At 35.6% G+C, this 17633-nt stretch overlaps 1 long non-coding RNA gene across 3 annotated transcripts in view; it reads right to left on the reverse strand.

Annotated features, from left to right (window-relative positions):
* The window catches only part of LOC141376180 (uncharacterized), a 93373-nt gene extending 76221 nt beyond the window's left edge, over positions 1-17152 (reverse strand). For all 3 annotated transcript variants that reach the window (XR_012385579.1, XR_012385578.1, XR_012385577.1), the window contains exons 1-2: positions 17087-17152; positions 15849-15954 (exon numbers count right to left, since the gene is read on the reverse strand). This is a non-coding gene — a long non-coding RNA (uncharacterized lncRNA). The remainder of the gene's footprint in view (positions 1-15848; positions 15955-17086) is intronic.
* Positions 17153-17633: the final 481 nt, after the last annotated feature.

Genomic DNA, 17633 nt, shown 5'->3' on the forward strand with positions numbered 1-17633 from the left:
ACCTGCATTTGTAGCAGGTCGCTACCCAGAGTGACAGGCAGCAAAAAAAGACGCTGCTAGTGTTAAAGAGGCATAACTTTGACAGAAGAATGCAACTCCAATAATCATTTTTAGGTGAGCTATCACTTTAATAAATACACATATATTTAAAAATATATTCAGTTGAAATCTATTAAATAATTTATAACACTGAATCACAAGCATAGCGCTACACAGCTAACCCAGACAAATAAGTGAAACATAATTTAAGAAAGTTTATTCAAACAAGATCATGCAAATGATTTTAATATTTAAGGGTAAAAGAGAGAAATTATTGATTCAGCTCTTTCCTTTGTAAAAGTGTGTGCCAGTGTGTATGGGAGTTTCCCAGTGAAGTGTTGCAGCTGGAAGGGTATCCGCCACATAAAACATATGCCAGAGTAATGGGCTATTTGCACACTGACATTTAATTTTTAGCCAGTCTTTCCATAACAAAATTATCTTGATTAAGTTCTGATTTCTTTAAAACTCGATGATCTTCACTGGCTATTAGATATACGATAAACGAAGTTGGTCTCAGATTGGACAAGAAGCACTGCATTAAATTCCATTTCCCCCCGCCATGTCTTTAAAATATAAACATTTATTTTACCCCAGTATTTTCAATGGAATTTCTGTTGTTACTAAGGGCACTAGTGGTTAAAATGGTCTTTCATCTAATTTTACGCTTAAACAACTAAAAAGATGCTTAAGTTTATTAAACTGAATGTATTGTGATTACAGTGCAACATCCATGCTGTAAAAACAACCTTGTGGAATTGAAAAGTCACCTCATACTTTCACCGGAAGTTTTACATTGGCTATAAAACTCTAGCTGTGCATAGAGCCCATTGGTAGTTCATTCAATATAGTTAAATTGTGTAAAGCAAAAATCGGCTGTAGTATGTGTGTGCGTTTCCCAGCGGAAGGGGATCTGCCACGTAAAACATATTGCAGAGTAATTGTTGTTTCATTTCACTGTGGTGATCGCTGATAAATCAGGGACTAAGTCAAAGAATAGTGAGTGAGCCTAGTGTGTACATCATACAAATACATCAATGTTTTATCACACATCTTTTTTTTTTTTTTTTTTTTTTTTTTGCTAACAGCTACTCTATTTTCAAAGCCCAGTTAGAGTGATAGTAGTATCACTACTTTTTGTTGTTTACTCCACAACGAAGGTACTTATAACATGTGAGACAGAAAAAGAAGGTGTTTGGTTTCCTCTGAGGTTTGTTTTGGTTTCAGCATGTGCCATTTTGGCTTCTCTATTTTTTGTATGGATATTTATCTGGAGCCGTGAAGGCATTATTAGTGGAGTTCATGACTGAATATAGTTCCCCATGCCTTGCATTTTTCATTGTATAAATTTCCATTCATTGCTTGTTCTCGTGGGATTATTCTAAAGACAGAAACATTCTCTGGACTGACAACTATATTCAAAAAGTTCTTGGAGGCAAGCGGCTGATCTCCAGTGGCAGTATGGAGAGGTGATGAAGTGGAAGAGGTAGATAATGCTGACCCAGAATGGCTGAAGGACCTCTGGGCTTCTTAACACTTGCAAGTCTCTCTCAGGTGTCTGTGTAGAGATGTGTCTCCTCACCTGCAGGCGTGAGCTCAGAGAGCTGTTTGTGGCACTATAGTGCTCATGGAAACCCTGGATTTTTTTGCTTGCAAGGCACTAAGGAAGATTCTTGGATTTATTGTATGTTGTATATTATATAATGTACGTATTTTGTTTAACAATTTCAAGAAGGTGGAGCGGCAAACTTTTTTTTAATTACAGCTATCAATTTTGTTGGGAAGAACTGAATTGATGCTTTTAAAGGGTCATGAACCCCCCCCCCCCCTTTCAGTTCAAGTCTACCTCAGAATTTTTTCAAAAAAAAAAAAAAAACTTTTTTTGGAAATGAAAATCAGGTTGACGTCAGAACTCAACGTCAGGCCAATATCAATGTCCAACGGCCAACCTAAAACCAACCAAGTATCAATGTCTAATGATGTTACAGCTTAAAGTTGTGTGGACGTTACCACTATGACATCTATTAGACGTTGGATTTTGATTGCCATACCTGATGAATAAATGGTTTAAAATTTTTGCTCGACATTGGATTTTGGACACTTTCTAAAAACCTAAAATTGACCAAATATCAATGACATTTGACATCGTTATTGGACATCAAAATAATGTTGTCCTTAGACGTTGGTTAAACATTGATTTTTGGTCACCTGACATCACAATCTAATTCTAGCCTAATATTGACATCTTATGACATTGTGTGCCTGCTGGGCAATAACTCAATGCACTACAGAATGTTTTGTTTACACACATATTGATACTTTTACTCTACTTGCACTACATTTTCAGGCAAGTGATGACACTTATAATTGAATATGTTTTTTCAGTACTCTTTTCACAACTGCTTCCTCAAAATAAATAATCCGATATAAAATGTGAGGAGATGTATAATTTCATAGTTTACAAGGTTAAAATGCAAAGAAAACAGTAAGTAATTTAATTGAATCGACAATAGCCTATTCATAGTTTCATGTAATATATAACCACATTTTTATGTCATTATAAAGACAATCATGATTCATACAACCCAGGCTCATTCTGAAAATGTAGTCCCGCGAACGTTTCTGGAGACCGCGGAATACGTCCCGGGAGGTATGTACGGCTGCAGTTTTTGTTTTTGCGAATCCGCGAGAGGCCGGTGTGTGTGCTTTTTCACATATCAAATGCCTCTCGCGAGTGCAGTTCGCGCCCGAGCTGTTCTCGCGTGAACCCACCAGAGGCCGCTGTCCGACTGACCGGATGATTGACTGCGTGACCGGCCAATTAGCTGACCCGCCCTCCTCCTTACCTAAACCCCACCAATTTTACTGATCGACCCACCCGCCCACTCGCTTCCCTAAACCCGAGCAACAGTTTACAAAAGCCGTCCAAAAAAAGAAAAGCCTGATTTATTTATTTTTTTGCAGCGTTTTTCGGATTTCACCACGTTCTCACCCCGTTATGAAACTCGTTCACTTAATTTTTGGGATTCTGTTTTTGTCTTACCTGATTTCTGGAACTGCTCTTCCCCGGACTCGAAACCGATCGCCGTGGTCAACTCCTCTCTGCATCTCAAGTCTGCCGACGTACACGCTGAGCTGAGTGGACAAACGGGTTGCAGCGGGAAAGCCCTCCACAAGGAGGTAAGTGGTCGGCCGGCCGGCAAGCGCAAAAAGGAACAGCGTCACACTGCCTCGTAGCATTCGCTTGAAAAAAATAAATGCAGCCGTACATACCTCCCGGTACGTATTCAGCTGTCTCCAGAAACGTCCGCGGGACTACGTTTTCAGAATGAGCTTGGGTTGGATTCATATAAACAATCTAAATGAGGAGGACTTCTCTTCTCCTGAATGCCCGGGTCTAAATGCAGACACAGACACAGTGTGTAGCAGTTAGAGCAGGTCTCTTTCTCCATCTATTCCGACCATTAGCTCTAGCGGTTATCCACAGTATTTTTAACATAGGCGAACACGGCAGCACAGATAGGGGATGTGTATGAATAGTAACAAGCTCAACTGATAAAAGACAAAGTACGCTATTCTCCAATTCCTGTACAGCTCTACCAACAAAAATGCTTGCTGCACACAAACAGGTTGGCTGTAACGGTGGTCCTGACAGCATTGTGGAGAAAGCCATGCAACAAACTCTATGGATCATGAAAACAAACACATACAAGTCTTCATGAACAGATACTGCGTTGTGTGGGGCCACAGACTCACAGCTTGGCAGGTTTGTCGTCTGTCCAAATTAGTCTGTCATCAGAATGCACGTGTAGTCATGTATAATTAAGAAGCAGGGTCTTCTCATAGGGTAAGAAAACTTAGCTATGAATAATGATGAGAAACAGACATGTCGCAGATACGCGATACATCACTAATTTTGGTCCTGCCCCAAAAATTTTTTTAAACCCGAAGGATGAAATTAGCTGACAAAAGCTCAAAATTATCCAGTTTTTCACACAATTAAAGCTGATAGGTGCTAATGTACCTGATGCTCAACACACACAAATCTCTTAAAATCTCCAAAAAGTACTGAAGGGTGTCTTAAACCTTTAATCACTGATATATTAAATTGAATATACTATAAATTTAATGGGGCGGCACAGTGGGTATTGAGTATTAAGCACTGTCACCTCACAGCAAGAAGCACACTAGTTTGCACATTCTTGCCGTGTTCGCACAGGTTTCCTCTGGGTGCTCCGGTTTTCCCCACAGTCCAAAGTTATACCCTTATGTGAATTGGATGAATTAAATTGGCCATAGTGTATGAGTGTGTATGTGAATGCAAGAGTGTATGGGTGTTTGCCAGTATTGGGTATTCGCTGTTTAAAATAGATGCTGGAATAGTTGACAAATCATTCCGCTTTGGCTAACCCTGATAATCAGGGAATAAGTCAAAAGAAAATGAATGAATCAATGAATAAATTAAAATTTACACCTCATACCAATATTAATACACATTTTATTTGAGGGTTTAAAAACAAAATGTAATAAACATTCACAGAATATTTTTAATCAAATAATATTTATGGAATATTTTAAATCAATTCAAGATTCATTTTTTTAATGTTAAAAGGTTTTCAACTTTCCTCAAAAAATCTTCTTTGTGTTAAAGGGCCATAAACCCCCTCCTCTCTCAGCAGGGTGTTTTCACAGCTCTAGTTAAAAAAAAAGCCAGGTGAGTGGGTGAATCCAGCTCTGTTCAGGTGGGAGTGTTGAATGGCAAAAGAGGGAATGGTTTATATAAAAATGGGAGTTTCGGCTTGAGCATGCACTGATTTTCGCAGAGGCAAAACAACACACAGACGCAGGGGAGAAAGACAGTGACTGTTTACATAGACTTCAATAATCAAATTATTTGTTAAATTATTAATTTTGGTGACCTTAACTGCAGTTTGGCATTTTCGCCTTCAGTCAGGAACATTTCATGCATGCCATTATGACAAACAATATATTGGATGCGAGAAACTATTGGAAGAGTGTAGTTATAATGGAATTTGATACTGCATGTTGAACGGAAAAAAAAACAAAAAACAAAAAAAAAAATCTGCATTTCTTGGTAAATTAGATGCACTCGGTAGGTAGCATCAGAAAGCTGTGTGTGTATAGACTATCCTGTCACAAAATGCGGAAAAAAATCTACCCGACAGTAATAGTTAAATTAAGGTGTTTACAAGTTTACATTTGGAGAGCAGCATTTACTGTAGAGTCAATCAAATTAAAATTGATTAAAACTGTACTAACTGTAGAGTCAATCAACACCAATTGGAACCGCGTCTTTTGATTTAAAAAGAAGACTAATGGTAAATCTGGATTTCACCCGTTTTTGCTATCAGAACTGCCTTAATCCTTTGTGGCATAGAAAATCTCTCAGGTAAAAAAGTGTTCCTTACAAACGTGTTTTTGTCACATGTTAGCAGACCACTGTAATCCACACGTGAATCCAGCTGTGCTCTTATAGCGGGGAATTGAAAACAAAACCTTAATTGCAGCTCATTTATAACGAACACTGACGATGTCATGTCTCCAAACAATTCTTCTTCTTCCACTTGTTTTAATTATGGTTTGCAACATAATGTGGCGTCTCTCTGTCGACTGAAAACTGAAACATGTAAAAACAGTCTTCGAAGCCATCATGCATATTAATGAAGTTGCACCTCATACACAATGGAGCGCCCTGATTGGTTCAAACCAAGTCTTTCTCATGATTTAATGCTGAAAGCTCAAAGACATCATGTTGTACCAGCCTGTACAGACATCTGGTCTACACGCTGGAGTCCACAAGGATTTAATCGCTGTGACAAAGCTTCAAAATTTCTTTTTCAAACCAGAAGAACGAATTTGCTTGAAATAACGCAAAAACAGCATATTTTCACGTTTTAGTAAATACATGTGTCCTAATCCTGTTTTTAGCAACATGGAACATTTTATATATATATATATATATATATATATATATATATATATATATATATATATATATATGTGTGTGTGTGTGTTCCATGTTGCTAAAAACAGGATTAGGACACATGTATTTACTAAAATGTGAAAATATGCTGTTTTTGCGTTATTTTGAGCACATTCGTTCTTCTGGTTTGAACATATATAAGTTTCTCTTTTCAACTTAAATGGTCACAAAACTCCAAAACACATTTTTTTAGATGTTGACAGTCACTTTTGGTTTTCACTTTTGGTGAATTATTACTTTAAGTCACATTGGTGCAGTCACATTTACATTACACTGAACTAAAGTAAACTGGACTGAAGCAGTTTCAATTTATTAGACCTTCATATACGTTAATCTGCTTAGAAACAATCACCATTTAGCTCTAGAAATAAAGTTGAATCTACGAAACAATCTTTCCTCAACTTGTGCTGTTTCCTGCTCCCAGTTATGACTGTACAACCACTGCTTGTATCTGAATAAAACTGTAAGTGTGTTCGAGAAAATACAAATACACAACGTGCGTCATCTACAGCCCTTTACCCCAACCAAACAAACTAAACACTGACGTCAAACACACTTGAGTCTGCACACAAGCGTTCTTGGAAGAAAGAAATTGATAGGCCTCAAAATCCCAATCAAACGCTTCTGAGAGAATCTCATCTCATTTACAAAGTGAGCTTCTTGGAAAAAGCCACGGAACAATTACACAGAGAAAGAAGGACGAGGCAGCAAACGTCTGCAGATCAGATCACTTCAGATTGCCTCAGCAGAGACAGCTTTTGCCGCAATTACCAAGACAAACATGCGAACGCACGTCTTGCCACAGCGTAGCATGACGGCTGTTTCCTGATTGCTAATTGTGATTAAAAGCAGCACCTGAGGATGAAACTGACCTGCAGAATGATCTTGTTGTGGGAGAGAAATAATTGGGGTAATTTTCTTCGCTTTAGTCGTTCCGCTTAAGCAAGGCTGCACATTTTCTTTTTTAAAGAGCAAAACAAGAACATTTCTAACGATGTTTCCTTCATAAAAAGGATAATCGAGAGAAACAAGTATGTGTGAGAAGAAAACAAAAACAAAAAAACAGGCAGTTTAAAATGACAAGACCATACTATATAACCACAGTATAGTTGTTGCGTCTTTCCAGGTGTGATGAACAAAATGAGACTGACATCATTCCATTTTCAGACTAATGAGACATTGTGTTCCTTCCTCTCCACTGAAAACCCTCTTATATTTAAAAGGCTTAGTGAGTACATTATGTGGAAAGGCTAATCAATGGTACAAAGGTAGCCTAATATTAAATATTCAATATACCAAATATCTGCTGAATGTTTAATTTGTGCAGCATGTTTATTACAGCAAATATCTTACTTGACCTTTCGTTTTCACCTTTTTGCATTATGTACATTTTGCATAAATAATGCTTATTACTGTAAGCATTATTTGTTAATTTAATCTCAAATTGCATATTTTAGAAAAAAAAAATCATCATGATCCACAACATAATACACAACTTACTTGACAATATTTGACTATCCTAAGCTCTGTTGTCAGAGGAAAACAAAAAGCTTTTTATGATTTGAAGAGCTCTGAGAAGGCTTTTCAAAGTTTTGATCTAAATATTTCCAGTATATTTTGATATATAAATATATAAAATATAAACCAATATCTGCAGAAAGATGATTTTTTTTTTTATAGCAGTGTACGTCAAGGGTTTTCATAAGACTATAATGAGACCTTTACAATCATGATAACCTTTATTTTATTTTATTTATTTTTTTTTTTTGCATGCTCATGACAATTGTCATCAAGTATCATTTACTCAGTTCAAGAGTTCTCACTTAGCTGATGATTTTTAACAAGGCATCTTTGGCAAGCTGTCCTGGGAGAGACCCCTGAGCTCAAAAGATTCTTGAGCCGGTTTTGTAGGGCGAGAGGGGAGTCTAAGCTCAGGTAATTCCTGAGATCCCATACACCCGAATTAGATCTTTGGGCCTATTAATAATGACTGAAAGTTGCCATGGTGTTATAAACCACTGAAAAGCCTACAGTATGCTGGAAGCCTAGAACTAAATGCTCTATATACTGCGCCAATTTGGTTTATTCAATTAACTTACACTGCATGTATTTGGACTATGGGAGGAAACCGGAGCATCTGGAGGAAATCCACGCGAGCATGGGAGAACATGTAATCTCAGCACAGAAATACCGACTGGCTAACCAGGACTTGAACCAGTGACCTTCTTACTGTGAGGCAACAGTGCTTACCACTGAACCACCTTTGCCCTATACTGGATTCATCTAGGAAAAAGCGGGTGGAGTAGGAGTGAATGGCAGGGATTAATTAAGATGAAGATAACTAAGGTAAGAAAATCTGGTTACTTATTGTGCGTTTGGATTCATAAATTAATTAATTAATTATTCATTCATATTGGCTTAGTCCCTTTTTAATCAGAGGTTGCCACAGCGGAATGAACCACCAACTTACCCAGCACATGTTTTATGCAGCGGATGCCCTTCCAGCCATAAAACATCCCTGGGAAACATCCATACACACTCATTCACACACATCCAGTACACTACGGAAAATTTAGACTACCCAATTCACCTAGCGCAGGTCTTTTTATCTGTGGGGGAAACCGGAGCACCCAGAGGAAACCCACACCAACACAGGGAGAACATGTAAATTCTACACAAAAACACCACCTGACCTAGCCGAGGCTCGAACCAGCGACCTTCTTGCTGTGAGGTGATCGTGCTACCCACTGCACCAACGTGATGCTCAAGCTTAGATTTATATGATTGGTAAATCATGTGATAGCTAATATGGGACCAGCCATAGTCAATCATAAGTACACGATCCTCGTGAAATTAGTTGATATAAGTTAAGTTTATTTATAATTTTAATTTAAAGTTGATATTGTTTGAGATGTCTTTATGATGACTTGACAGGCAAATAAAGCATAACTTGTCTGTGTTTGTCATCACAACTTGACATGACCAAGGCAACACTACTTGACATAATTCTGTCACAAACATAAAATTGTTTCCGCTTATTTACAGTTATAGTAAATATAGTGTAGTATAAAAATAATATATAGAGAAATAAGTCAAAAAGTACTGTGATACACAACAATCATAAAATGTTACAAAATATAAAAAAATGTTGATTAATGTCACTTTTTCGAAGTTTTCAAAGTTTAAAGTGGTTGGAAGAAAGAACAAGGTCCCATAATGCAAATCTAAAGCATAAATAAATTTGGGGAAGTGAATCAAAGCAGCTTTACAAAGGTAAAACAGGCAAAAAGATAGAATCAGTTACTAATAAAAGCATAAAATTAGTATAAAATGCCCAAACCATGCCCCTCCATGTGTCAGATCCCATAAGCAATATCTCAAGCAGAGTATGGTAGAAGGTCATGGGTTCCATTCACAGGCAATACATGAACAGATCTTCGATCATGCATCTTCCAAATGTTTACTGTAAAAGACTATGTAAAGCATAGTAATCAGTTGCATTCTAATCCTAATACTAAAGGTTTATTGCAAAATGGGTAAACTGATTTGCCCAGACATTCAGACTGACAGCAGTATGTCTGGGAACCATGGCTACTTCAAATGTCCTCAACAGGCATGCCAATAAAATGCTCCTGGTAAATATCTGTTTGGAGCATGTCTCTCCACATTTTTACCACATATGTTACTGCCATTATCTTTGTTTAGGCATTTCACTGTTTAAGTATAAGAGGGCAAACAACTTTCTTTAGAGAACCCCTTCAAACTCTGACAATCATCCAGATAGTTTTGGAAAATAAGACTCTTTCCATTTCCAGTCGGCAAAGTTTTAATATCCACTAGAGTTTCCACTATGTGCCTCAAACAAAACTCTTGGACTTATTTTGAATAGTTTATTTTAGTGATGAGTTTTAAGAATCTAATGTTTAGTCAAATGTAAAAAAATGTTCTTTGTCAGCAGATTTTTCAGAAAGCTTGATGTTGTTTCCAAACGGGGTATTGCATTAATAAAGAAATGCAAAATTCTACCAATAAGAAAATGACTAATTGAAGTGTTTCTAGTTGAGTTTGTCATATGTATTTGACATTCAGCCAATGTTCTGTAGGTTTGACATCTAAGAATATAACTAGGGGAAGAGCAAATTGCCATTTTGGAAGAACATTAAAGTAAAACAAGAATAATTTTCACTCAATTTCTTATGGATTTTACAAGAGTCTATAAGTGTGGATCTGGTTCTCTGTTGGTCTCTGAATCTCTAAATCTCTTTTACTTGTAAAGGAAACTGAAGTGAGTCAACTCTCAGGTGGTGCAAAAGCATTCCATTCTATTGATTGAGTTGGACGGCCAGCTAAACTCTTCTATAGACTTCAACAGGAAACTTGTTTTAACATCCAAAGCATCAGTGGATCCAAGAGGTGCGAGTTTGAATTTTACATGGTTGCAGACTTGCTCGTCTGTGTGTTTCAGAAACTACTGTAGTTGCTACTGAGCTATGCATAAAAAATGTTATGTTGTGCTCTGAATGTTCATCACACATCTGACCTTGAAGCAGATGAGCTACAGCAGCAGAAAAAGAGTGCAATGGTGTCATTGCTGTCAGCTAAGAATTTGAAACAGAGGCTACAATTCACACAGGCTCACAAAAGTCAGATAAAAGATGATCAGACAAAGATTGTATGGTATAATGAGTTTAAGTTTTGCTGCTGAGTTAGTTGAGTCACAGGTTGTTATAAACAACATAAAAAATGTATCTGTCCTGCCTTGTATTAACAATTTAGTTTGATTTTGGTGTAATGGTGTTTGGGATATTTTCTTAACACACTTTGGACCCTCACTAACATCAATATTAACACAGCATCATTAACATTAACAAGGATTGGCTGATGATTTGTTTATGGAAACATTGTAAGCACAACAGTATGTGTTGCCATGTTCAATTAAATATTTACAAGTAAAATTGTTCCCATGTTTGAATAAAGATTTTAAATTGCAGACAAAGAGAAAATTAACATAATTTGTTGGAAAATAATTAAGCAAATTTATTTTTTTCAAATTGTATTAAGCTTTTTTTTTTAAATATATATTTAGAGAAATATGTAGAAATGGTCAAATTTGCATTACAGAACTTTTTTTTATTAAATACATAGATACAGTCATTTTGAGATGGTTTGTTGTTTGGTTTTAGTGATTCTAAAGTTCCATCACTACACATGCTGTAACAAGGCCTGTTCACACCAAGCTTTATAACCATAAAGATGATGGTAAAGACCTAATTCTAAAAATAGTTCTAAATGTGAAAGAATAGTAGCTTTCAGACCACGATAAAATCCTATTATACGATAAAATAAAGATGTAGAGAAACAATATCGTTGGGATCACTTTCAGAATGTTTTTTCCCCAGCTGATAAATGGCAAAACACTGACAGTCAGAATGCACTGAAATATGAAGAGCTCTAGCAATTTAAAGTTATAGACAACATTGTTCAGAAGCACACTGCTAGATGTTAAGACCCTTTTTTTTTTTTTAAAGATTATTAAAGGTAATGACTATCTAAAAAATTGGTAAGACCAATATTCAGAGCTAGTTTTGGTGTCTTTGTGTTGCCTTGAAAATGCTGGGGAACATAGTAAATGAGTGCAATTGCCAAATGTTTAATTAGAATACACAAGCTGGATTCACTGGTCAAATGAGAAAGTAGCACAATGAGGACATCCTCTGGTTACAAAAGGGTAATGCAGAATAAACAACGAATAAATAGAAACAAAATCTAAACAGATTAGTCTCATTCGTCAGTGTGGAAGTTATAATTATTGTTACAATTATATTTATAGTTATTGTGCTTGGTTTGAACAGGCCTTTAGAGTAATTTAGGACTGTTATTTTAAACATTTTCTCGTAAATTGGCAAATTTGGAGCTACTTTCAGCTGTAGAATTCTTGGTGAGAACAGGCCCAGGATTTCTAAACCATGGGTCCACGATACAAAATAACCTTCACAGCCACTAGATCTCAATCCAACAGTGCAACTTTTGGATGTGGTGGATAGAGAAAATCATAAACCTGCACCAGCTGTGTGATGCTATCATGTACATGTTCAGTATAAGCTTGTAATGAATGCAGTTTTGTAACACTTTTACAGATTAGCAGACTGCAGCGTTGCTCAAAACCACAGCAGCGGGGAAAATATCTCAAATGAAATGCTAAAGTGTTTGGTGGCAATCATTCTGTTAGGTTCAGAAATTATATTTTGTAATGGGATTCAGTCAATGAGATTGCTCTGGAGATTGGCCCATAGGTTACCTGTAGGCCGAGGCATATCGATGAGCGCGTTGAGGGAAAATGAAAGACTCTTGCTTGGTGGCTTTTGCGCCTCATCTCTCCACTGCAGGGAATGTAATATGCGTCCCATAATGAAAGCTCTCAGGGGAACTCTTCCTCTGCTTAGTGGTCTATACCGGGCCCACTCAATCACGAACGCTGTGCGTGCTGATGTACCGACAGGGCTTTCAGTAACACTAGGCTGCCGAGTCTGGAAAATGCCTTCTATTGCCTTTAGCGCCGTACACTTTTCTTGCCAGATGACGAAGCACAACATTTATCTCTACATTTATGGAAACTAAGAAATGAAACAGCAGAATAGCATTGCTCTGTTGTGAGAGAGAACATCATTGCCCTTTCCTTTGGTTTGTGAGGTTCATTTAAAGCAGAATATTATTAGGGTAAATGCCAGTACAACAATAATTGTATATTGTTCTACAGTATATGGTCTAAACAAAAGGGATGAACAGCTGGAGGCAAAAGTATTACCCCTTTTGAGAAATTTGTTTTATTTTTAAATTGTTTTTCAAATAAATTATTATTTTTTATTAATAATAATTATTCATAATTTCTAAATATTTCTATTTCTGAAGCTGTTAACATGGGATTTAAACAGGTTTTGGTAAAAATTAACATAAAGGCAAAACAACAACAAAAAAATCTACTGATCTGTATTTAATATTCTATATAAGAGACTTTTTCATAAAGATGCCTCTCATATGGAGAAGAAAAAAGTTGCATGCACTGCTGAGGTTTTTTTTTTTTTTTTTTTTCTCAGTCGAAAAATCTACTAAATCTTGATGGTTCTGGAGTCTCCTCAATCAGATCTTATTTTGTATTTTCTATTGATTTCAAGCCAGGTGATTGGATGGGCCATTCTACAGCTTGATTTTATTTCTCTGAAAGCATTTGAGAGTTTTCTTGGCTGTGTTCAGGATCATTGTCTTGCTGAAATGACCACTCTAGTTTCATCTTTATCATCCTGGTATTGCAGTTGCTTGACTAAAGCAGCTAAATATTAATTTACAATGACAACGGGTTGCTGAATAACTTCTGAGAGATTTCAGCTGCTATCTGGGCTTTCAATTTCTTCATGTGTTCAGTACTTTTCCCCTGTGAAGTTTCGTTTGATTACACATTTCATAACATAATTAGTTTATATATCCAGTATATACATAAATACATATGTATTTATACACACACACGCATGCGCGCACGCACACACACACACACACACACACACACACACACACACACACACACACACACACACACACACACACACACACACACACACACACACACACACACACACACACACACACACAAAGTCAGAATTATTAGCCTCCTTTGAATTTTTTCTTTTTCAAAGGATGAACAATATTTTTCAAAGGATGTTGAATAGAGCAAAGGAATTTTCACAGTTTGTCTGATAATATTTTTTCTTCTGGAAAAAGTTATATCTGTTTTATTTCAGCTAGAATAAAAAGCAGTTTAAAATTTTTTAAACACCATTTTTAGTACAAAACTATTGACCCCTTTAAGCTATATATTTTTTTGATCGTCTACTGAACAAACCATCGTTATACAATAACTTGCCTAATTACCCTAACCTGCCTAGTTAACCTAGTTAAGCCTTTGAATGCCACTTTAAGATGTATAGAAGTGTCTTGAAAAATATCTAGTAAAATATTATGTACTGCCATCATGGCAAAGATAAATTAAATAAGTTATTAGAAATGAGTTATGAAAAAAAAACATACACTGGTATAAAGGATAGGAAGGATACAATGATGTAATTTTGCATTAACTAATGCTTTAATAACAGGAATTAATTTCCCAGCATATTTCAGGGCTTGTTCACACAAGCAATGTGACTTTAAATAATTTGTTTATTTGAGAGCAGATTAGTGAGGATTCAGAAAAAAAAAAAAATAAAATTACAAAAAAAAAAAAAAAAACAGGTACACAAAACAGAAAGAGTCCTTCCTCTTAGTTGGAGAGATCAGATCATATTTATATCAGATCATTTCTCTTGAAGGGAAAATCTATACAGAATGTCACAGGTAAAGGGGGGAGGGCTGGAAAATGATGGATTGCATCTATCACGCTCAATTATGTGCTTGAGAAAAGTGATTTGACTCAGTATGAGAGGAAAAAAAAGAGACAATACTGATCACAGCCTCTTACAATATTGGATTTCCAGTGACAATACCATAAAATGTCACTGCAGGGAAAAAAAGAGCAGAATCTGTCATGCACATGCACACAACAAATAATCATGCTTTATCACCTTGTGTTGTGATTATCAGAGATATTAAGTTTTAAAGTGATTGCAAAGCAATTCGGGTAAGGGTGCAAGAACTTGCATCATATTGCAGTCTAAAGCACTATACAGACAGTAATCATTTTGCATGGTGGAGTATATAACAGAACATTTCCTTGGCTCTTTTATGCTAAAATTTGAAGCCTATAGATGTCAAATAACTCAAGGAAGAACTATAGGGGAGTTTAAACAACAATGGTTTTAACTAAAAACAAAAACAGCATATGCATTTTAGCGTAACAGCATTTTGGGAGCCTGAAAATGCAACAACAGATTTCAACTGCAAACAATATTGTCTCTATGTAAACTACAAAAACAGGATTTGTAAAAATGGTTGTGTCATGCATATCCTATTGGCATCCAAACAATGCCTAACTACCAGACCATACAGTGCTAAACAGTATTGCATTGCATGGCACATACACTCAAAAAAAAAAAAAAAAAAAAAAAAATATATATATATATATATATATATATATATATATATATATATATATATATATATATATATATATATATATATATATAAAATAATAATACCAATAACAATAATAATAATAATAAAATAAATTGAATAAAATAATAATAATAAATAAAAAAATTGGCTATTATTTCAAACTACTTATTTAAAATGAGCTGCAATAACACAATTGTTGAATTTTTCTTGGAACAACAATTTTTTTTTGTTCAATTGACTTACATTTGTTGAAAATTAATGAGTTAAATTCATTTTATGTTGTCCTAACAAAAACGGATTTCATGGAACTGACCACCTTTTACAGTGTACTGTTTTTTTCCCCTTCACAATATGACATCGTTTTTAGGATCTTCATTATTTAGTTGTGTTCATTCATCATTTCCAGATTCACAATGCTTAAATGTGTAATGTTTAAAAAAATAGAAACGTACAAGCTTTCCCCAAAATCCCACTACTCTTCAAATAATCCTCTCCAAGCCCATTTAGTAATATTCACAAGTTCATGTCAGTATTTACAAGGTTATGTCAAGATACTTTTCTCATGTTCTTCTAGATTCTGCTAAAAATGAGTCAGCAGTAAATGATGTGCAGCTAAACAAATTGTTTGTGCTCCATTCAAACCCCATTTACAAGAGTTCCCTGAAAGTGAAAATGTTTCCAAAAAAATGCAAGTCATCACCCTTACATTTCGAGGATCCTTCTCACTGTTTTGGTCAAGTTGTTCTTCACTGGATGAGTTCAGTAGATCTTTAACAGCGTGTTGTACTGTCTATAAACACTGGTTTCAGCATCTGAGAGGGATAAAGTAAAAAAAAAAAGGCTAAATTAAAAACTAACTGTGACAAGTATCTTAATATCCTTGTATGACAATTTCATCCTAAAACAAAGAAGCAAACAAAAAACTTGATAGTTGGCAATACAACTCTAGAGACTAGAATACAGGTCATTAACTGCATTCACCCAATCAGTGAACCGAACACTGCAAATAAGAGTTAAGGAATGACAAGTGAAATGTCAGTAGGATTAATTGTTAACCCTAAGGTTAATTATGAGCAGTGTGAAACTAGAAACAATTGGTAAATCTTTATTTTGATGATCCCTATTGCACATTTTGACTAAAAGTTGCATTAAAACTACACGCCAATTACTTCTCATTTGAGTATTAAAAGATTGTCTGATAACTACCTGCTGATACTGCCCCTTTAACATTTAACTGACTACAACTTTGCAAGTACATGTCAACATACGAACCCCAACACAACAGTCTACTTGTAATCTATTGAGAATTAGTTGCCATGTAGATGCAATGTAACTTAAATTCAACAAAATGCGTTAAAGGGACCATCAAAATAAACAATTAACTACTGTGTGTGTATCAGTTGGCGGGGCTAAACAGATAGTAATGCAGAAGCGAATGTTCAGTATAATCTTACTTAAAACCAATGAGAGTTTTTGAGTTCTGATAGTATAATGGCCTCTTTTTTGCAAGCATTGCTAAATGAAACTTTGATTTCTCAGTTTAGTTTAACTTCCTAGAGGGGAATAGAATCGACTGCTACGTCGGCAAACAATTAAGTATACACTGATCTGTGTAGTGCTGTCAGTGTTTTATGCATGTGTGTTTGTTTATTGTGAAAAAGTAAGTTTTGTCTTCTGTCTAAGGTTATCGTTGTGTTTCAATTGATTTAATTTAGTTCAAACAGAAAAAAAAAAATCGTACACAAAACAATTATTTAAACAAAATATTTTAACATGGCCGAAATGGAGTAAGATGAAGCACAAGCTTACCATTTCCATAAAGAAAATCCAATGCAAACATTATACCACATCATCTTTCCATTCACACTGAAATAAGCACCAACACATGTTCCTTTTAACACCATTTATTAAAAACCAAAGCATAGAAAGGTTACAAACACTCACCAGTATCCACTCTTTAGAATCAAACCAGTTCAGGCTGCAACCGAGGACATTTATACAATATTTTCCCACCATCCAGTCAGAGCGGCCATTTTGTGGTGACATCATCAGGGTCATGCCCTCATGGCTGGTGATAAAACTTATTTTTCTGTTGTTTATATTCATATTGGTTGTGTGTTGTGTTGTATTTTGAGTTATGTATGCATACTTATTCACTTATACAATTTATATAGTTCTAATATCGTTTATGTGTATATTTGTCTACATATTACTATGCCAAACAATAAAATGGTATAGTCCATGGGCGGGGCCAATGATATAAAATGGCTCCCAAACGCACTCAGGGTGGGTAGTTGTAGGAGTGTGGAGATATTGAATTATTGGATTTTGGTTAGCTCTTTTTGATTTAGCTGAACAAGCCAATACATTGTAAATAGTAGATTTTGTTTTATTGTTATTTTGTAGTGATAGTGAAAGAAAGCTTTCTGAACCAGTGAAGCGCTCGAATCAATTGTATCGGAAAAAGGTTTGTTACTCGAAGCGTTCTAAA

Source organism: Danio rerio, chromosome 9 (genome assembly GCF_049306965.1).
Source record: "Danio rerio strain Tuebingen ecotype United States chromosome 9, GRCz12tu, whole genome shotgun sequence".
Classification (NCBI taxonomy): domain Eukaryota; kingdom Metazoa; phylum Chordata; class Actinopteri; order Cypriniformes; family Danionidae; genus Danio; species Danio rerio.